Source organism: Nomascus leucogenys, chromosome 7b (assembly GCF_006542625.1).
Source record: "Nomascus leucogenys isolate Asia chromosome 7b, Asia_NLE_v1, whole genome shotgun sequence".
NCBI classification, from domain to species: Eukaryota; Metazoa; Chordata; class Mammalia; order Primates; family Hylobatidae; genus Nomascus; species Nomascus leucogenys.
This window is the reverse complement of record NC_044387.1, coordinates 15,440,223-15,462,867: the sequence shown is the minus strand read 5'-3', so window position 1 is coordinate 15,462,867 and position 22,645 is coordinate 15,440,223. Positions and strand designations below refer to the sequence as shown.

General features: G+C 42.3%; 1 long non-coding RNA gene across 1 annotated transcript in view; it reads right to left on the bottom strand.

Annotated features, from left to right (window-relative positions):
- Nucleotides 1-3,108: 3,108 nt before the first annotated feature.
- Nucleotides 3,109-22,645, bottom strand: part of LOC115835954 — a 242,463-nt gene continuing 222,926 nt past the window's right edge. Inside the window, exons 4-5 of the long non-coding RNA XR_004030929.1 lie at nt 6,702-6,835; nt 3,109-5,473 (exon numbers count right to left, since the gene is read on the bottom strand). This is a non-coding gene — a long non-coding RNA (uncharacterized LOC115835954). The remainder of the gene's footprint in view (nt 5,474-6,701; nt 6,836-22,645) is intronic.

Here is a 22,645-nt window from a genome sequence, read left to right as displayed (position 1 = left end):
AGGGTTCAGTGTTATTCTAACAAAAACAGAAAGTAACTGCAGGGTTTTAAACAGAAGGATAATGATCAGAACTGAGTTTCTCTAAGGTTGCTCCAGAGGAGCAAATAGATCAGAAGAGTCAGGGCTGAAGGCCAAAAACCAATTAGGAGGCTGTTGTAGTGTTCTTGATGGTAGTTCACTGGGAACCTCTGGTCCCTAGGTCCCATTGACACATGTTCTGTGAGGCTAGATTGCCCCTGTCTTATGCTTTTGAACTTGGATTTTGGTTTCTTTTTTCATGGGTTATGAGACAAGGGCCCTTATTTTTTTAATCCAAATCCTTTAGTCATTTATTTGGGTTAAGCCAAAATGTATCCTCCTTGTGCTCCTAAAACATGCTTCTAAAATTTTACTTGGCATTATTTTTCTGTGTATTCAGGTTTCTTATTACATTCCCTCCCACCCCTGCCCTAAAGCCTGGGGTTTCTTTGAAGGGAAACTCCGAGCCTTTTCTATTTTACATCCCCATAGCACAAAGCAAAGTGCCTTGTACACAGCTACCCTGATCGCATTTGTTGAATTAAGCTAAGGTGAATGGGTCTGAATTAAAAGCCGCTGTTAAAATGCAAATATGCTATCTGGGCTCCACATGACATTAAGGTACCCATTAAAACCTTGGCACAGAGTAATTTATTGAATCAGTTAATAACCACCCAGTAGGCAGTGAAGGGCTGAAACATGGGAAAATATAGCTTAGACTTGGGAGAGCCTTGAGGGAAAGGGCTGTGTGGTACAGAAATGAGACACAAGTCTACTGGCTGAGGAGCAGGCAGGTTGAGTCCTGCATCCAATAAAGGGGCATGGAGTTGAAGCCAGAATAAACTAGAGTTCAAATGCTGTTGCTTACTAGCTCTGTGACCTTGGGAAAGTTAATTAACCCCTCTGGACCATGATCTCTGCCTAAAGAACCGCACAGTCAAATGCCAAATACTTGTACAGCTTGTCTTTGATTTCCTAAGGTTATACACATTGTGATCAGTCTCATATGTTTCTGGATGTGTTGTAGATTGGTGCTTGGCACATTACGGGCCCTCAATGTCTACCAGTTGGATGACTGAAAGTGACTGGGGCATCCGCCTGTCATGGGTATGAAAGCCAGCTTCACCATTCTCTACCAGCTTGCTCCAGGTAAGACTTCAGCTCACAGTGCCTCGCTTTCTAAATCTATGAAATGGGAAGTATAATGCTTTCCTCTCCTCTCAGTTTATCACAAAGATAAGCTTATCACAAACTTTCTCAGTTAAAGTGCCTTAGTCCATTTTCTGTTGCTTATAATGGAATATCTAAAATGGGGTAATTCATAAGAAAACGAATTTCTTATAGTCCTAAAGGCTGAAAGGTGTAAAGTTGACGGGCCACATCCAGTGAGGGCCTCCTTGCTGGTGGGGACTCTTCTGAAGAGTCCCAAGGTGGCCCCAGGCATCACATGGTGAGGGGGCTGAGCATATGAGCTCAAGTGTGTCTTTCCCTTCCATGATAACCCGTTAATCCATTAATGGATTAACCCACTTATATGGGCAGAGCCCTCATGTTCCAATCACCTCTTAAAGGTCCCACTTCTCAATACTGCCACACTGGGGATTAAATTTCAACATGAATTTTGGAGGAGACGGATATTCAAACCATAGCAGAAAGTATGCAAAGCACCTTGCACACAGTTGTTTATTAAGTATTGGTGCTTTCCATTTCCCATTGTTAACACACTTAATGCCATTTTCACACATTTTTTGGACAGAAGAGCAATTGCTTGGCAGTTTGATGTTCCTGAAATTTTCCCTTCCAAATGAATTTCTGATCACAAAAGACATGAATTGCTTTAGGTGAACTTTCCCTCGCTCTCTGTATGTGAACTTGGACTGCAGTTTTATGTGCTCAGGTGCCTTCACTTCCTTTCCCCAAAGAAAGAAAGAAGCAAAAATGTGCATATGTTCACTCACACCCCTCTGAGCAATGACAGTAAACAACCAACACACTGCAGGAGCCAAGGGCTGGCCCTGTGTGCCTGTGTATTTCTAGCAGCCCTCACATAAACGGGCACGTGGCCCCCATTGAAGCAGAAAGTTTACAACTCGCAGGTGCAAGAACAATTTTTCAATTAGGGATAATATGGTTCTTCATCATGTTTTTCTGGAGCCGTGTGGGAGGAAGGGCTCTGGCCAGGTGGAAACAGCACAACAGTTACAGTTTAGTAATCTGAGATGTGTTTTTCCAAAAAACAAAAAGCTTCTGATTCCATAGCTTTGCAAGATATAAGTCCATGGTGGTGATTGGTGATTTACTCCTGCTGGAATGAGTGAGTAGATTTAGTGGTAGCCTTTTAAAAATTCTTGCAAATGTATGAACTTATTCACTGGCCCCTTTGTGATTCACTGGCCCTTTCTATTTCATCAGGCTGAATTCTCGTTTTGGCTCAATTATCAGCCTCCACATCCCATTGATTTTCTCTTTTAATGTCTCTCCTATCCATCTTACCCTTTTAAAGCAAGCCTGTGTTCCCGCTGGTCAGGATGAATAGATATGATCGTAGAGCTTCATTCTACCTTAAAGGAAGTAGTTGGAATGAATAGAGACGAGGCAGAGGTATTCTAAGTTGGGGGGAAAAATGTGGGAACATGCCTGCTTAAAGAAAGGACAATTAAAAAAAAAAACAAGCGTGTGTGGCACTGAGGAGGTAAAGATGCGATGCGAGGTGAGGTTGAAAATGTAGATCAGAATTAAGTTGTTGAGAAACTTTATTACCTTATACATGTGTTTTTGACTTTAATGTGAAACCCATGGGGAATTATTGAAGAATTTAGAGAAGAGAAAATGTTGTCATCAGTCTGGTGTCTGTACAAAAGATAGATAGATTGGAGCAAAGACTAGAAGGAGGGAGATTGGTTAGATGTACTCAGGTTTTGTAATTGGGAGGAAGAAAGAGAATATAATTCCACTCAACATGTTTTGAGCCCAACTGTGTAACAATCCAGAGGCATGGAAGGATTAAATGCCCGTCTCAATACCAGAGATTTGGTACTCTGGCTAGTACCAGAGATTTGACGTTGAGAAACTGACACAAACACTAAAAACTGTGGAGAGCAGAGATGATAATTTTATTGAATTTTGCCCCCAAGATTCACAATGCAATACAGGTTCATATTCAGTAAACACTTATTGGGAATCTACACTATCAGGAATGCTTTTAACCACAAGTAATGGAATACACAAATAATAGTGGCTTACATGATAAAGAAAGACGTTAGTTATCTGACATGACAAAAAGGCTAGAGATCATTGTTTTTGTGTTAACTTGTTGCATTGCTATCATATAACTGCTTTCACTTCAAGCACTGTGCAGAGCCTCCCAGAGGACTTCCGTGTGTGCTCCTTTGGTTCTTCCTAGGTTCCATAGCCAGCCTTAGCTGCAAAGGAAGCTGGAGAGTGAGTATTTAGCATTTCTAGCCTATAGGGTAAAAGGAAGCCAGGGAGGAAAGAATTGGGAATAAAGGTTGGATCAGCCACCCAACAGTGACCACCACACCTTCTAATCTGCCAAGCACTTTCACAACCAACATTGCTGCATAACATTCTTAGCCATTAAGTAAATATCATCTCCAAAATTATCAACACAGAAACATAGGCATGGAGGGATTAAGTGGCCTTCTCAGTATTGCATAGCTAGTAGCAGATTTGAAGTTGAGAGACTGACACAAACACTCCTCAACTAACCGTATGCTTCAAAAAAACTGTGCCCACATGAAGAAAGGTGAAGAGTTAGTCAAAGGACTATAAAAACCCAGAAAATAAATGTAACATTTGAGCTAGGTTTTGAGTGAGTTTTTACATGCAAAGAGTCAAGAAACAGCATTCATGATACATGAAACAGAACGAACTATGACCCAGAATCACACAAATATTAGAGACAGGGTTGTTAGGGAAGGACAAGGAGTCCACTGGTTGGAGAAGGCAGGATATCTTCCAAGAAATGGACTGAAACCACAGCAGTCACTGTCACCCCAGGTATCTGTCTCAAGGCCACCCACCCTCAGATGCAAACAGAGGCCACGCTGGCCCCTGAATCCACTGCTCTGAGAAAGTGGAACTGGTGCCCACCAGGCTGAGGTCATGACTGAGGTCTTCACATACAAGCCATTTGTAGAGAATTTATAAATATCCACCAAATAGTGATTTGCATAATATAATAGGACGTGTTGGAAGCACCAATAAATATTGGGGCTGTATAAAAGTTTAGTCTGAGAGAAAGGGAAGCAGTTACTTTACTACAGTGTAACTTTGGTAAAAGCAAAAGGAAAATCTGAAGAAACAATATCCAATTTGGTGAATCTGACCACATAAGCAACATGAGACTAAACCAATCTGGGTTAACTCCCAAGCTTACCACTTCCTAGCTTTGTTACCCTGGGCACATGTGAACAAAAGTTATCTAAAAAGAAATTTTGAGGAAAGAGACTTTATTCCAGAGAATTGGTTACAAACTGGGAAGATACAACCTTCAATGTAAAAGAAAGGTGCCTTCCAGAGAACAAAGGGAGAGTTTTGCTTTTATAGAGAAAATTCATACCCAGGTTCCCAATCAGGTTCATTTATGCAAATGAAGCATTCAAACTTGCTTAGTTCTGATTGGTTGATATAGCTGATCCCTGATTGGCCAAGGCAGGTGAGATTAGACATTTGGGAGTTCTGAAGGTCCCAGGGTTAAACCAGGGGAATGAGTTATCTGGGAACTAAAAGATCTGTGTGACCTCTAATTAGCAAATGACTGCTTGACTATTTTAAATTTAGGCTCAGGCTCTTGGGATTCATCTTGAAGAACTGGCTCTTTCAGGTTCACATTTGTAAATATTTCATATTTCTTCTCCAATCTGAGCCCCATGACCTATAGCAGCATAGCATTATGCAAAGCCCACTGTTTTTTCAATCAGATGACCAAGCCCAGGCTGTCTGACAATAGCAAGTCACATGGACTTACTGAGCATTAACTTCCTCATCTGTACTTGAAAATCAAATCTGAGTGAAATTTACATTGGTGTTCACAGATCCTAGCACCTGGAAAATGCCCAAGAAATGCAAGTTACCATTATTAGCAGTATTCCTAGTGTCACTCTGATTAATATAAACAATGAGAGCAATAATACCTACTTCACAGTGCTGTTGAATAGACTAATTACTAATGAATAAAATCATTTAACCAGCCTTGTAATGTGAAGCACATAAACAAATACTTGGTTCATTTGCTTCTTTCTCACCAGCTTTTTCTTGGCTCAAAATAAACCTTCCATTTAAAATCAAAATTTCAGTAATGATAACAAGATCTCTTCTCCATGGTTTTCTGTTGGCTGAGTCTGTGTGGTTCATTGATATACCCAGAGGTGATGTCAGCTCAGAATTCAAAAGGGCAGAATGACGGGTGATCCCAGGTGGAGGTCTTGATAAGCTGATGAGCTAGGAAGAGAATGAGGATAGGAAATTAAAAATATTGGCAAGAGAGATCAAAGCGAAGGGTCATGGGGGTTAGGCTTGAAAAGGGGAGAAAGGCAAGATGAGGTTGATGGATAGGAAGAAAGTGGAAGGTCAAAGATTAGAAGGCTCTGAGAAAATGTGAATGAGAACGGAAATGACTGGAGGTTGTGGTTGGGAAGTGAGGTGTTAAAATTTTAAATTTCTGCTTCAGGAAACAGCAGGGCCATAATGGTGGATGGCTGACATTGGGTGACGAAAGGATCCCCGGAGACTAGGAAGCAGCGGGTGTGAGAGATCAGCATGCTGATGACTTGTTGGCATCATGGAAGGACGTGGAGAGGGAGGTTCAAGGTGTTGATGAGTGAGGTGACAGCAGGCTGGCTGAGGATGCACATTCTGCACAGATGTCTGCTTAAACCATAGCCCTCTGGAAACTGTGTCCCTCCTTCAGTACAGGCAATTTCCAATGAGTAGCTAGACTGTCACCTTCTCCCAGTTCTGTGTCCTGTTTTGGACTGATAGCTTGTCTTCCTTAACGTGGATAGCTGTCACCATAATTACAGTTGGAGGCTGTGGTTCCCAGTCAATCAGGATCCTGCCATTGACTATATTGGTAGTGCTTTCCTAGGCTTGCAGCCTTTGCAACCACCTTAATTCCTATCCACAAACCTGGTCAATATCCCCAAGAGGAAAATACTTTGTCCTACATACATTCCCCATGCCCAAATGTTCAGGCACCCTTACTCCTTTCATATCTCAACATTGCTTCCTGAAGGTTTCATGTGCAGAGACTCCTTCACACATAATCTAGAATAAAATGTAACCAGTCTCCTCCTCCATGATAGATGTGATGTACTTAATACTCACTAATTGTTAAGGTATTTAATGGCTACAATCTATGATGAAGGTGGAGATGCTTTAAAGGAATTTATGCCTATTTATACATTTTTTTAAAAATGAACATATGAATTTGTGAGACATCAGATCAGACAACTGTAGACCGCTAAACAATAAACCCATAGCCATGGAGAAGTGTCTGACCCACAGGTTGGGAACTGCAGGTTTAACACGTTTGGTCTTCACAACTCTAGAGGGATTTTTTAAATGAGGAAACCAATACCCAGGCATAATAAGAAAAACAGATCAACCACAGCAGGGACTTAAGCATCAGGCAAATGTGTATTCAAACCTGGTCCTCATACCTACATGGCTTGAGAATTCTTCCTTTTCTTCTACCTGCTGAACCCTGAGCTCCACTGTTGAAGTGAAGCCAACCTCTGTTGCTTTACTTCTGACTTCTTCTGTGCCCATATGCTCTTCCAGCACAGGTTCTGGCCTGGAGCATACAGGGGTGATTTGTCATTTTACAAAACAAATACAGTTCGGGTGAGAAGAGAGCCAAGTGAAAAATAATCCCAAGGCCAGAAAGCTACAGTGGAAGTTTGGAGCAAAAGAGAAAAACACAAACCAACCCCCCAAAAACATAAAAGCTCAGGATGATTTATTTCATAATTTAAAAATCAAAATCGCCTTCAGGCAGGAAGGCTTGTTTGCCCAGTTTTACCCTAGACCGAGTCATAATAGGTAAGTTATACACCCTTGGAAAAACCAGGGTTTTTCCAGTGGGAGCACTGAGATGTCATTAAGCCCAGCACTGTGTGTGGTGGTGCCAGAATCAAAATGTCCTTTGAAATTGAGACCAGCCGACAGAAAGCCCCAGGGCCAGTGCTGTGTTTCTCCAGAACATGTCTTGCCCCCACTGTCTCATCCAGGAGGTGGCAGGGAAAGAATTGTGGGGAGCAAATAATCACTTTAGCTGCAGGGATAGGGCAGACCTAGGTGGGCAGCGGGACATAGAGAAAGGAAAATATTAATCACAGGGACTAGATTGAATTCCATCTGCAGTAAGGACATAGTTTGGACACAACCAACAATAAGTCCAGACCTGTATCAGTTATCTAGTGCCCCCACATTTCAGCATAACAAATAACCCCCAAACTTCAGAGGCATGTAACAGTAAGCATTGATTTTCATTCACAAGTCTGTGAGCCAGGCTTGGCTAATCTCAGCTGGCCTTGCTGTTGTATCTGTGGTCATCTAGTGAGTCATTTAGGGAACAGCTGGTCTGGAATGCTTTCACTCACATGTCTGGCATCTGCCTGGCTATCAATGAAGCAATGGAGATATGTGGCTCATGGGTCCACCATCACCCGGGAGACTAGCCTGGGCTTGTTCACATGGTGGTGGCAAAGTTCCAAGAAAGAATGGAAGCACAAAAGGCTAAGTCCAACGCCAACCCAGATTCAAGAGATGAGAAAGTGGATTCTAACTCTTGACCAAAGGAGATGCAAAGTCCAATGGCCAAGGCCACAGAGAGAGGTGGAGAATTGGGGACCTTTTAACAATTTTCTACAAGAACAAGAAGAACAGTGCCGCTGGTGATGTTGCAGAAGAGAGCTTAGACTTCATCTATGAAGCCACAGAGTATGGTGTGGAAATCTGGAAATCTGCTGGTTAGAAAATGGATTTCGTCTCACAATATAGGGACAAAATAGTCCAAGCTCTCCAACAATAAAATGGACTGTCTTAGGAGATGATACTTTACTTTTACATGATTATAACTACTAATGTTGAATGTTTATTACAGGACTCAATGTTCTGGGTGGCGCACAGGAATTAACACCGTGGGCAGGGTCACTGTGAACTGTTATGCAGGCATGTTCTGCAGAAAGGGTCCACTTGGCTGAGAGGCATGCTTCTTGACAAATCATGAGTGCAGGTGTGGAGCTGTGTCCACCCGGAGGAAGGAAAACCTTTTGCTAATGCACATCCAGGTGATGTATTAACTGGCAGCAGCCCAGCCTGCTTATGAATTTGGTAATACCGTATTCTGACTTTCATTTTAGAGTTAAACAACATGAGACCTAAGAGAGTTTAGGTAAATCGCTCAGAAATACTCAGGTTTTGAGCAGAAGAGAGATTTGAACTCAGGCAGTCTGCCTTCAGCTCAGGCTTTTTGACCATAAAACTATCCTGCCTGGCTTGTTCCTTTCAACAACCTACTAGAAAGGGAAGCCATTTCTGTTTCACAGATGGGAGATTTAAGGCTCCAAAAATCAAGGAACTTGCTAAAAAATTAAGAGATTCAGGTATTGAATGGCAGTAGGATTTTTTCCCATATCTAATTCCAAAGCCTATTTGCTTTTAACTGTAAACTGTCTCTTCACGATCAGTAGTCTAAGAAGTTCTCTATCACTGAAAGCATGCAAGAACAGGCTATATGTCAGGATTGCTAGGAGAGATTAATGCATCAGCTGAGAACTGTAATTTAGTGTCCTTTTACACCTTGAAAATTCTATAAATAGGACTGGCCACGAAAGCCTTCTGGGTTGCTCCATCCTTGCTCCGCTCGATTCCTCATGTTCAGAAGTAAGATCAAAACAAAAAGTTCCCTTCCATGGAAACAAATATCCAAAGCTGAGAAAGGCACGGAGATGTGGACAGGACATTTATTTTACCTTTTATTACTTACCTGCTCTGGGCTAGGGCGCTCGGGGCCCTCAGAGTCCCACTGGGTTCCTATTAACTGCCTGTTGCATACATTGGGCTTTGGAAAACACCCTTCCTTCTGGGAAATCTTCCCAAACCTGCAAAAACTATTTTGCTGACCTCCCAATGGGATTATATAGAAGATAATTTAAAATAAGATGTCTAACTCTGTGCGTCAGACTCACCAATGTAGCCCTGGAAGGTTTTTGAGGACAGACGGGGAAGAGGCTGGGCTACGAAGACCAGAATATTCTGGAGGCATCGACACACCTTGGTTTCCTTTCCTGCCTCTGTCACTCTCTGGTTCTGATTCCAACTCTCCTTAACTCTGATGTAGAGCCTGGGGTTCCTTTGGAATCGAGTACTCATGCTCACCCACCCACACTAATGGGATGTGCTTCTTTAACCCTCCAGATTTCAAATGCACTGTCACTACCAGAAAAATCCTGCCTCTGCCCCCAAAATTCTGTCCCAACACAGCTTAGCAGTTGATGCAGTACAACGCAGGCTGGTCAACCAATGGCACCAATGGTACTGTTCATCCCAGAAGGACACTGAGTTTGAGACCCAGCTCTACAATTGATTAGTAGCATGACCTTGGGCAAGTGGCCTGAAACTAAGCCTCAGTTTCCTCATCAGTAACAAAGAAAAATATTATCTCCTGGGGTTATATTAAGAATTCAATGACCAACATCAAAGACTACAAAATTTCAGTTAGAAGAAATGCATTTTTGAGGTCAATTGCACAGCATGATGCCTGCAGTCCCCAGTCTGACCACCTCTCACCACCTCCACAGCTCCAAGCTAACCTAGTCACTGTCGTCTCTCACCTGGAGTATACAATAGCCTCTTACCTGGTCTCTCTGCCCCAGTCTGTGGAGGAATTTGAGAGTGAAGCTCTCCCCTTGTAAGGAAGAGCACATCTATGTCTCTATACAGTTCCCCATTTCACCCAGAATCAAAGCCACAGCCTGGAAGTGGTGCACAGAGCCTCACAGGCTGTGCCCACCCCCATTTCCTCTTAATCTCCTTTCTTACTCTCTCCTTCACTCACTCCGCTCTAGCCACAGGGAGCTCCTTGCTGTGTCTCAACACACACCAGGCACACTCCATCCAAGCTCTTTTGTGAGAGCTATTCCCTCTGCTTCACTTTCCCCAGATATCACTGTGGTTCATTCTGCCCCCTTCACATTTTTCATCTAATGCCATCAGCTATGAGGTGTCATCCCACCACCCTATTCACAATTGCAACCCTCCCTCACTCTCAGCACTCCAATTTCTACAACCCTGTCCTTTTATTTCCCATTTTAATTAGCATTTATTACATTCTTAATCTAACTTATTTATCATGTTTATTATTTATTGTCTCTCTCTCTCCCCGTTAGGATATAAGCTGCTACAGGGCAGGGCTTTTTGTCTGTCCTGTTCCCTGATAGATCCCATGTGCCTGATCCAGTGCCTTGCACAGAGGAAGCACACCACAAATACATGTTGAAGGAATCAACATATTAATAGTAGCCATTAGTATGATCATGTTAAGAGCCTCTTAAGACCAAGAGGTCTTATTCCTGTCTATATGCCCAACCCTTACTATAGGGCCTGGCCATGCTGAGATGCTCAGCAAAGGTTTACTGAATGAATGAAACCAAGAAGCCTCCCTTCGTGGAGACGGGGAGAGGCTGAGCACTAAGCTCATGTTGGCTTGCCTGAAGGACAACCCCACCTGTCACATCCAGAGAGCAAAATTGCCTCTGACATGTAATTTAAAACCTGCGATGCCTGGATATAAAGTCTTACTCAAGTAAATGGGATCAAACATCAGGGCATTTCCACTCTACCAAATAGATATTCTGGATTTAATATGATCTCTCCTTCCTTCTCAGGTCTCTCAGGCTGCCCTCACCCCTGGGGGAAGGGGGGGGATGAATTTGGCAGAGCTGGCCTCAGGAGGTGGATGGCCTTGCTTCAGGTAATCCCAAGTCCCATTTGAGTCTCAATTTTCTGATCAGTCAGAGGCCATCACCTCCTTAATTTCCATTCTGAGCCTCCTCCATCTATCCCAGACCTGGAAGAACCTACAACCTTCTTATGACACTCTCAATTCTGCAGAATGTGGATTTCTTCTTAGGTCACATGGCTCCCAGAATCCTCAGATCAGTTTATCACAGTTAATTGTGTCCATGGAGAAGTGGGAAGAATAATGGCTTCAGTTTTAATCCCCAATCCTCTAATTACTCATTGTGTGACCTTAGCAAGTTTTTTAACCTCTGCAAGACTCAGTTTTCCCATCTGTAAAATGTGCATAATAAAACTTGCCATTTATTTTTGTTATAGAATCTATATGAAATATAAATGCTCTTTCCCTACCAGAACCTGAGTTCTCTAGGACAGAGATTTGTCATTCTTTCACTCATTCATTCACTGAGCACTATGTTTACTGAGACTCATACAAGGTCTCAAAAGTATAATTATTAAGGTACAATCCCTGCTGTACAAAAGCCTAGAGACCTGTGTGATAAATGTTAAAATGAAACTATGAGCAAACACCATGAGAACCCAGAGGAGGGAGTAATTATACTTAGGAGGAATGAGGAAGGCATCAGACAGAATATGATGTATAAACAATTTTGAATGAATAGCAGTTTTCCAGGCAGACAAGGGGGTCAGGAGGAAGGATATTCAAGGCAGAGAGAACAGCATGAATGAAGCCAGGGCACCCTATGTTACTCACCATTGAAATTGTGACTCTCCAGCCTCCACATTAAAATGCAACACATGGAGGTTCTAAGTAAATATATGTTCAACAGACAAATCTTTACTAAGGGCATCACATAGTCATCATGGACTGTTCCTGGCATTTACAAAGCCCAGTTTTCATTCACACCCAACTTGTTTGTTAGTAGTGGGGCCGGGGGGGCGGTGGTGGGGAAACTGCAAATTTTCTAATCACTGATTTCTTAAATTTATGAAATCACTGATAAGACTTAAGAGGATACTGAGTGGATACTGAGAGACTGCATTTACAGAGGAAATGGGCTCGCTGCCCTCTTTTCTAATTAGCTTCACTGGGAAGATATTGTTGTTGTTTTTTTTTATCCACACACTTGGCCTCAAAACTCTTCCAGTTTAATGCAAACTTTACTGATAAGCCTAACCTGGCAAAGTATATCTTATTACTCAAAGGCAAATGATGAACAGAAGTGTGATCTAGCTTCTAAGGGAAGGAGATAGATAGGAAGTGACATGTCCTGAGCATTTATACATCACAAAGACCTCCAACATAAATTCTCAGAGTCCCATTTTATAGAGGGAGAAATTGAGGTTTGGAGGATTAATGTTTCTTGCTAGTAAGTGGCAGAGCTGGGACTCCAAGTTGGGATGTAAAAAGAGCAGGTCCATTTTTCTTGTGTTTATGGACTGAATGTTTGTTTGTGGTCCCAAAAATTTACGTTGCAGCTGTAACTTCACTGTGAGGCTACTAAGAGGTGTGGCCTTTGGGAATGGGGTCAAATGAGGCCATGAGGGTGGAAGCCCTATGATAGGATTAGTGCCCAAGAAGAGGAAAAGGCTAGAGCTGTGTCTTTCTCCACCACAAGAGGACACAGCAAGAAAGTGCCCATCTGCAAGCTAGGAAGAGAGCCCTCACCAGGAACCAAATGTGCTTCCCAGTCTCTAGAACTGGGAGAAATAAATGGCTGTTGTTGAAGCCAGACAGTTTATGGTATTTTGTTACAGCAGCTTCAGCCAACTGACACTTGTCCTCGCAGAACATATATGCCTGCAGCCCCTGACCAAAAGCACCTATCTCACCCTGTTCCTATACCAATCGCTCTTCAGTTTTCCTGGAAATAATAGAATATTGGGTCTTTTTATCTATTTCTTGTGCATCCTCAGTCTTGGTAACTGAGCTACTGAATCTTCTTGACTCCCAAGTAGTTCCAGGGAAGGTGACAAGTCTATAAAACGTCTGTCCATGTCAGAAATGAAGACATCACCCTCTACTCTACTAGGAAGCCAAGAAATGACCTGGCCAGGGATGAGAATCATCAGGGTCAGATCTGAACAGGCAGTGGTCACAGGAGTTACCAGGGGATACCTAACCAGAAACACCAAGGACACCTAAAAGCAAAGCTGAAAATGTATGGAGAAAGTAGCCATGCAGAACAACCTTCTGGCCATCCTTGTGTCTGTGTATGTGTGAGAGAGAGGGAGAGAAAGCTAGGAGATGGGAAACGGGAGATGGAGAGAAAGAGTAACATACAGTGGGATGAAACAGATTATAGAGATAAACTTGAAGAGGGAGAGTATACAGGAAATTAGTGTTTCCAAGAGAAACTCAAAGTGTTCTTTCTTCTGTGGACACTTTTAATACCCTCATATGCCACATCCATTTATTCCATTCAGACTGTCTAAAGTATCTTTAATTTTGATTAACTGTTTCCTTTACTACCTATCAGGAAATTATTCAAACCTAAGTTAGAGACTTAAAGGTGTTCTATTGTATAAGGCATGATTTTTTTAATAACCCATCACTAAATACAATAATAGTCTAAGTAACACAGTTTGCAAGGTCAAGTAAGTCATCCCTGGTATTAAAAATGTTCTTTTTATGCACATAAACTAAATACTAGGTTGGTGATAAATGATGTGGTATGTGGCTTGCCAGTGTTGGGGTTGGTGAATGACAAATTAAAGCTTATTTATTATTTTCTAGAGGCTGTCAAAACTCTTTCTACTGCTCAATCATCTTCCTGGGAAAAAATATCAGATGGCAGGATCAAGAGGGAGCAGTGTTGCCTGGACAGTGTGGGAAGTAAATGGCACAGTATGGGATTAAAGAGGGATATTTGGTAAGTCCTGAACTTGTGTCCCAAAATCAGTTTTCCTCAGACAGGACAATAAGACAGTGCAGGCCTCAGAAAGATCAAAGTAAATCAGCCATGCCTAGCATATACCGAAACCATGTCTGCAAGTTCTGAAGATCATGGAACACATGGAAAGTTTGTTGAATTTATATCAAGATGAATGAAAACAAGCATGGAAAAGAAAATAAGGGGTGATTATTCTGTTGTTTTCCAAGCTGGGCAAACCACATGTGTAGCAAGGTTGGCATTTGTCCTGAATCACTATGTTTCAAGGACCACAGACACCGGGGAGTATGGTCAGAAGTAGGTACGTGGATCTCAAAACAATGTTATAAGACAGCTTGAAGGAATGGAGAACATTTAGCCCAGGAGAGCATCTATGGAACATGACTATTGTTTTCAGAAAATAGAAGGCTCTTGATGTAGGGCAGGGAATCACAATTGTTTTATATGGCCTCAAGGAGCACTGGAGCCATGCATGTGAATTGCATTTTAGCTTAGAATTTAAACTTCAGAAAACATTCTAATAATAGAGCTTTTAAATATAGAATAGGCAGACTCAGTAGGAAGTCAGCCATCTACAAGTAAAGGTCTTCAGCATGTGCTGTATCAGGTGACAGATTCAAAAGTTAGTCTGGATTACCTTTAAAGGCAAAAATTATTTCATTCTATGAAAGGGGGAAAAAAGTCACTATATTAGTTGGAGTAAGGGCTCCATAACAGAGACTCAGCAATTCAATCACGTAAAGGGCCAGGAAATTGACGACTCTCTCCCAGAACACCGCAAGGCAGGTAGTCAGCCTCTGCTTCATAAAAGCATCATGGGAACCAGGCTGGGGTGGGAGAACCTCAACGTGAGGCTTCTGAGGCAAACCCGGTTGTGAACCATATCCAATCAGTGGGAGGAAACAGGCGAAGTCCAGGACTGGATACTGCTTATTAACCATGGAATACAGAAGTTGCACGCATTACTTCTTTTTTTTTTTGAGACTTGCTCTGTCCCCCAGGCTGGAGTGCAGTGGCGCGATCTCGGCTCACTGCAAGCTCCGCCTCCCGGGTTCACGCCATTCTCCTGCCTCAGGCTCCTGAGTAGCTGGGCCTACAGGCGCCCGCCAACACACCCGGCTTTTTTTTTTTTGTATTTTTAGTAGAGACGGGGTTTCACCGTGTTAGCCAGGATGGTCTCGATCTCCTGACCTCATGATCTGCCCGCCTCGGCCTCCCAAAGTGCTGGGATTACAGGCTTGAGCCACCGCGCTCGGCCTGCATGCATTACTTCTACTCCTGTTCCATTGGTTATCTGGTCTCCTGACTACATTTCACTGCAGGGGATGCTGGGAAGTGTAGTCTGAGCCAAGCAGCCAGGAAGAAAAAAAATGAATTGAGAATCCCATGGCAGACTTGTGATGGACATCCCAATTACCCTGATTTGATCATTACACATTGCATGTAGGTATCCGAATATCACGTATACCCCAAAAATATGTACAACTATTATATATCAATAAAAATTCTTTAAACGCACACTTGGCCACAATCATCTATCAATTAAACTATCTGTCAATTGTTTATACACTATTACTATATTAATAATAAATATCAATGTGTTATATTAATATTAATAAATTACTACAGTTCAAAGCACTGCTTTAAAGCCATTCTGCCTGGTTATGACACCTAACTCCACCATTTAGGAACTGACCATGAGCAAGTTAACCTCTGTATGCTCCCATTTCTGTATCTGTTACATGGTGATAACAAAGATACTTATCTAAAAATATTTTTATGTCGTTCAAACGAAGTAATGCAAGTAATGTGCTTAGAACAGTACCTGAAATATAAAAGGAGCTCAGTAAGTATTATGATTTATTACTATGTGAATATAGAAAGAAAGAAGTACTTTCTTCAGGGTATACCTGCAGATACAGAATTCCCATTGACCTACATGATCATAAGGTGAGGTATTTTCATGGCAAGTAACTGAAAAGGATGATTTAGGCCTTTTTCACCCTCAAAGTGGCCCCACTCACAACCTCTGGTCCTCATTTACCAGCTAAACAGAGACACTTGCTTTATCACATTTCTCTTCCATCCACCTTCCCAAGTGCTTTGGAAGAAAGGCAGACTAGAAAAACTGCAATGTGCCATCCCTGGCTGTTCTATAATGTAATTAGAATCTAAGCAAATAAACGCACCCCATTTGCTGGATGGGCTCCAAAAAGCCCTTGGAAGAAGGATAAGCACATCATCACAAGAACAAACACTGAACCACAAATAAATAAAAATATCACCCCTGCCTCAGCACCAGCTTGCATTAGCAAATGAATAATCGGGGTTTTCAAATGGAAACATACTTTTGCCATCGCATTTGGATTGTCATGATGAATTCTGCATGACACCCGAGGCTGCTTTACAAGAGACCTGAGAAGGCCTCCTCTTATTAATGGGGCTTATGATCTCCTCTGAGAGGTTAAGTTTGCTTGAAAATTCAACCCATTAATTAGCAAGAACCCTGGATGCCTGGGTTGGTATAGGTCCTATGGGGAGTTGTAGAGTTGGCCACATGGGAAGATTCACGCTGCTGGGAGCTCGGATACCTTTGGCAGGGGAGAGGGTTAAGAATGAGAACTAACAATGAGGGAGGCAAGATCTAATTATTTTGAGCACCTCCCTGTGCTAAGCACTTTAAATGGAACTGTATTTAATCCTCACAACAACCCCACGAAGACAGTATTTTAACTCCAGTTTTACAGATAAGTACACTGAGGTCTAGCAAGTTTAAGTGATTTGCCCAAGCACATAGCTAGACAGGGGGTAGAACCAAAAATCAGATTCACCCCTGCATTTCTCCTAATCCTGGGGGTTGTTTTTAATTGCTTTTTCATAATGCTGATGTAAAACTGGGGCCAAGTCCTAAAAAAGTTCATGATCAATGAAGTAAACCTGAAATGCTGAGAGCAGGTAGCAGTTACATGAGTGGCACAGCTTGTAAGAGTCACACAGGCTATAAGAAGAAATACTGCTTGTAAGGGTCACACAGGCTATAAGAAGAAATACTGCCTGCAAGGTCACACAGCTTGTCAGTGACAAAGGCAGGACTGTCACCAAAATGTATGAGATGTCAAAGCATGTGCCTGATGGTTTATTACAGAGGTAAGACTCTGGCTGAGCCTTGAGGGATATGCAGTGTTTGGAATGGAGGAGAAGAGGAGGTGAGAGAGGTGGATGGGTGGGCGACCGAAACAATCACAAAGTGAGTGAGAGTTTCTTTTCCTTATTTGGCCACCAACCCTCATTTCTTCCTCCTTCAATTACCTTTCACCAGCTGTATTTCTCCTGCACTTGGCTCCCATGCTTGTGCCTAGGCTAATGCTTCCTCCTGGAATGCCTACCCAACTCAACTCAATCCCACCCACTTGTCAAGGTCAGCCTAGCGTCTACTATCTGCTCGGAGCCTTTGTATTGTTCACCCATTCATTGACCAAGTATCAATTTAGCCCCTAGAATGTGCCAGGTCCCCTTCCAGGTGCTGGGGATTCAGCAGAAAATGATATTAAATTCCTGCCTTGATGGAGCTCACATTCTAGTTGGAAGAAACAAAAAATAAACAAATATACAAATAAACATCCATCATATGTCAAATAGTGAAATGTGCTAGAAAGAATAAGCAGTGTATGGTGACAGAGCATAACAGAGATAGAACAGAACTCCTGTAGACAGAGAGATGAAGGGAGACTTCTTTGATAAGAGGGTTGACATTTGCATAGAGACTTGAATGAAACAAAGGGGGGACGCACACAGACACCAGGGATGCAAATCCTGCTGGGTGTACTCAAGAAACAGCAGGGAAGGGGCACACCTCGGGCAAGGTGAGCAGGAGGAAGAGTGGGCAGAGACGGTGGCAGAGGGAGCAGAAGCCCCACTATCCCTGACCAGAATATACCACTCTCTGCCCTCCACATTCTCGCCATGACCCCCAGGACATTTGTTTTTACATCTGCCATTCTGCCTCAAGTCACACTCTGGTCAACTGTGAATATATCAGTCCCCCAGTGGACTTTAGCCCAGTGAAGCTAAGGGCCTTGTTCTCATCAGCATTGTAGCCCTTGCACCCAGCACCGAATACCCTCGTAGCTCGGACCAGCAACAGTCAGTGTGGGAAAGAGCACAGCACACCCCAGTGGGGAAGGGGAGGAAGACGTCTAGGAAGGAGCAGAGCATGGAGTCAGCCCCCTTGGCATCCTGTGGTCTAATACACCTTATCTGCAGGAGCTCAACAACTTAGGCCAATGGGTCTGATCCCTTGGATGTGTGATACTCAGAGCCAGTGAGTATGCCATGCCTTTACGACAGTCATCAGCAAAGATACCAGCGGCAGGGCCAGGTCACCCAGGGACTGTTAAGAGGCAGTAAAAGAGGTGGGAGGCTGAGATTCGCGATAGAGCTCCAGTAGCCCCAGTAGCTACTGTAGCTGAGAAGTGATGTGTTGAATAGGAAATGGAAGCAGGTAGCCTGTCTATGAGACTGGGTGAGCACAGCCAGTTGAAGGGAAGGCTATGACTCGATGCTCAGACGGGTGCCCTGGCTAGCCCTCTCACCCCAGGCACATCCTGTCCTAGATCTGTAGCTGCTACAAGGATGGAGACGCCAGTCTTTCGTAACTGAATCAGAGTCTGGGAGGAGTGCCCATCCAACCGCCAGAGACCGAGGTGCATTTGCTACGCAGAACCATTCAGCTAATGCTAACTTGCTGTTCTTCTATCAGCCTGAAGCTCTGCACACACAATCTCTTCCCCAGCCTTCTCTGTGAGCTCCTAGGAAATCTTCCCATGACAATCTAGGGGATAGTGAGAAGCTACACTTCAGATCCAATAGGTCTCTCATTAGAGCCAATTCTAAGTCTGAAAAGCAAAATGCATGACACCCCCTGGGCCCACCCCTGCTCCTCATCAATCAAAGAGCTCTTAATTAGCTCCCTCGGCCTTCCTAGTCTCCTCCCGGTTTGCTGCTGAGTCCCTGGTGAAGCCCCTAGAGGTAGCTGAATGTGAATGTAGACCCTGCCAGGCGGCAGGTGATTCTCCTTTCTGCCCTCCTGGCAGCAAGCACTCCAGAACCATATGGAGTAGCTTGGTACCTCAAAGATCAGAACTTAGAAAAATAGGTCCCTTAGGACCTCCAAGTAGAATAGTCTCATTTTACAGATGAAAAACCTGAGATCCAGAGAGAGAGATTTGTCAGCGGAAATTTGCTGGATTTGAGCCCTTGAAGACATTGCCTACCTCTCTGCTTACTTCCTGGTTTCCAGATATATTTTAATCTCTTTTTATTTCTTCATCTTTGGTGACTTTGTATTAAATAAGAGCATTCTTGCTCAGCATCACTAATCACCAAGTTAATGTGCATTAAAACCCGAGTGAGATGTCACGTCTCTTAGATTGGCTATTATCCAAAAGCTAAAAGAGAACAAGTGTTGATGAGAATGTGGAGAAAATGGAATTCTTGCACACTGGTGGTGGGAATGCCAATTAATATAATCATTATGAGAAACAATATGGAGGTTCCTGAAAAGCTAAAAATAGAACTACCATATGACCCAGCAATCCCATTCCTGGGTATATATCTAAAGGAAATGAAATCAGTATGTCAAAGAGATATTTGCACTCCCGTGTGGGTTGCAGCATTATTCACAATAGTCACCATGTAGACTCAACCTAAGTGTCCATCAACAGATAAATGGATACAGAAAATGTGATCTATATACACAATGGAATATAACTCAGCCTTAAAAAGAAGGAAATCCTGTTATTTGTGAACACGGGTAAATCTGGGGGAGATTATGTTAAGAGAAATAAGCCAGACATGGAAAGACAAATGTTGAATGATCTTACATATGTGTGGAATCTAAAAAAATTGCACTCACAGCAGCAGAGAGTAGAATGATGGTTACTGGGGCTGAGGGCGGGGACATTGGGGAGACATTGGTCAAAAAACACAAAATTTCAATTACATAGGAGGAATAAGTTCAAGAGATCTCTTCTATAACATGGTGACTATAGTTAATAACAATGTATTGTAATTGAAATAAAAAATTGCTAGGAGAGCAAATTTTAAATATTCTCCCTCGGAAAAAAATGGTGTGTATGAGGTAATGCATATGTTAAGTAGCTCAATTCAGTTATTCCACAATGTATGCATATTTCAAAACATCATGTTGCACTCCATAAGTATATACTTTTTTTAATTTGTCAATTTTTAAGGAGGAAAAAGAAAAATAAATACATGTGTGTAGCATATCAAAGTATTCCCATTCCCTAATACCATCAGGTCATAGCTAGGGTATCAAACCAGCTCAGCATAAACAGTTCAATGCAGGCATGTCTTCCCATAAGCCAGGAAGAAGGAATATTAATGAAGAGGAGATGTTTGAGAGAAAATGTAGACACACCGTAGGGGGTCGTTCAGGAATAGAAACATGAGAGTGCGAATATCTCTTTGACATACTGATTTCATTTCCTTATATACATACTGATTTCATTCCTGTGATATACACCCAGGAATGAGATTGCTGCGTCATATGGTAGTTCTATTTTTAGTTTTTTCAGGAACCTCCATATTGTTTCTCATAATGATAATATTAATTTGCATTCCCACCACCAGTGTGCAAGAATTCCATTTTCTCCACATCCTCATCAACACTTGTTCTCTTTTAGCTTTTGGATAATAGCCAATCTAAGAGATGTGAGGTGATAGCTCACTGTGGTTTTAATTCGCATTTACTTGGTTTCTATTCCCCCTGAAAAGGAATGAGAATCCCATGTATCTGTTTGATTAGATACATTATAATTCCCACCTTACAGATGAAGAAAACAATCCCAAAAGCTAAGCAATTTGTCAAGGATCACAGGCAAGATAATATAATAACAAGATAATAATGACCATTTAGAGAGTGCCTCCTAAATGCAAGACGCTCTATGAGACATTTTGTAATTACTGTATCATTTGACCTTCATAATCATTCCTAGTAATTGACAAAGTCAAGATTTGAAATCAAGTCTCTCTTATTTCAAACCTTATGCTCTTCTCCCAATATCATATTGACTCTCTAGAGGTTACCCTTCCTGACTAAATAGGAGACCTACACTCCAGTAACCTAAGGATTTTTTTTCTATTTTAGGTAAGGATCAAGCCACCACTCCGGGGATCATTCATAAATAAATGGATTCTGCATTCTGCAGAATACAAAAGTTTATTCCACACTCAGAGTGTGGCCAACTCTGTGCTAAGCACTTTATGTGCATTGCCTCACTGAATGACGAATAAATGGGTATGGCCATTCCCCTGGTTTTACAGATGAGGACACTGAGGCTCAAAGAGACTAAATTCTTTGTCCAAGGCTTCCCAGATGGTATAGTTAAGAATCAGTTCTGCCTGAATCCACTACGAATGATTGCATGGGAAAGGCAGGCTTATCGCCTGCCTTTTAGAACGCAAAGGTTCTCAAACTTTTGTGTTTTAAAACATTACAGACTCCAGAACTTCATCCCAGAGTTCTGATTTATCCGACCTTGGTTAGGGCGCAGGATCTGAAGTTGCAGTAAGCATCTCATGGAATTCTGATGCTAGTGGTCTTAGGAACATGCTTTGAGAAGTGCTGTGTACATGTGGTGCAGACAAGTCAGACCCGGCCAACAACTAGGGCTCTCTCTGAGGCAAACCAGGCCTTCCTATCCATCAGGAGGCAAAAGTTTGTGGAAGGATTCTGGAGAGTGTTGTGAAGTCTCATGCCCCAAATGCCAACGTTGAGCAGTTTGTAGAAAGGGCTCCAAGGTGGGTTGGAGGAGCTAGCTTATTATTACAGGAAGCTGTTTCTTCTCAGTCTTTTATTCCCACTTGATAGCATTATCACTAACCAGTTATACTGTCTGTACCACCTCAGGCAAGTCACTTAACCTTTTACAAAAAGATGCTGAGCTATAGGACCTCTGTGATTGAACTTTCTGTGATAGAGTCATAGTCCAGACTTGCTCAAGTCACAATGCTTTCACTCTGTGATGTTAATACTTCTTCACACCATTGACTAAACATTCCTTTTTTAAACTTATTTTATTTATGTATTTAACCAAATGAAATACTTCTCTAGACCTCTAAACTACAAACACTCTGTTTCTCCTTAAAGCATCCTTACTGGCTGAAATTCTAAGAAAAGAAAAAATGTATGTGGAAGTATTAATTATTAAGCCATTATTGACACACTGAGCAAGAATTATGCTTCTCTTTGGCATGGCCTCCCAGGTCTGAGGAAGGTTATCCTGTGGCTGGAAAAAAACTTGTCTTCCCTGCTGAGTTCTATAAGACCAGATTTCTGTTAGATCCTATATCCTCATATTCTCATTACTAAGAAGAGTGTCAGCAACTGCCCACTAAATGACTTCTTTGCAGGAAAGGAGAGTTAGGAATGAATGCATGAATGAATGAAGTGCTGAGAAACTTCTGGGGTTGAATTTTTGAAGAAAAGTTGCAAGGACATAAAAATGGTGAAAGTAGAGGAGACATTAGCACAGTTGGCACAGAGATAAGACAAAACCTGTGCCTGTTCCATAAAAACGCTGCACATAGTGAAGATGCAATAATCATCGCTTATGAAATGAATGAAGTCATCCCACCCACTGACAGTATAGATGTGGCAACCTTTATGTTTTAATTTTAATAGGTTTTCAACTCATGGTGCCAAG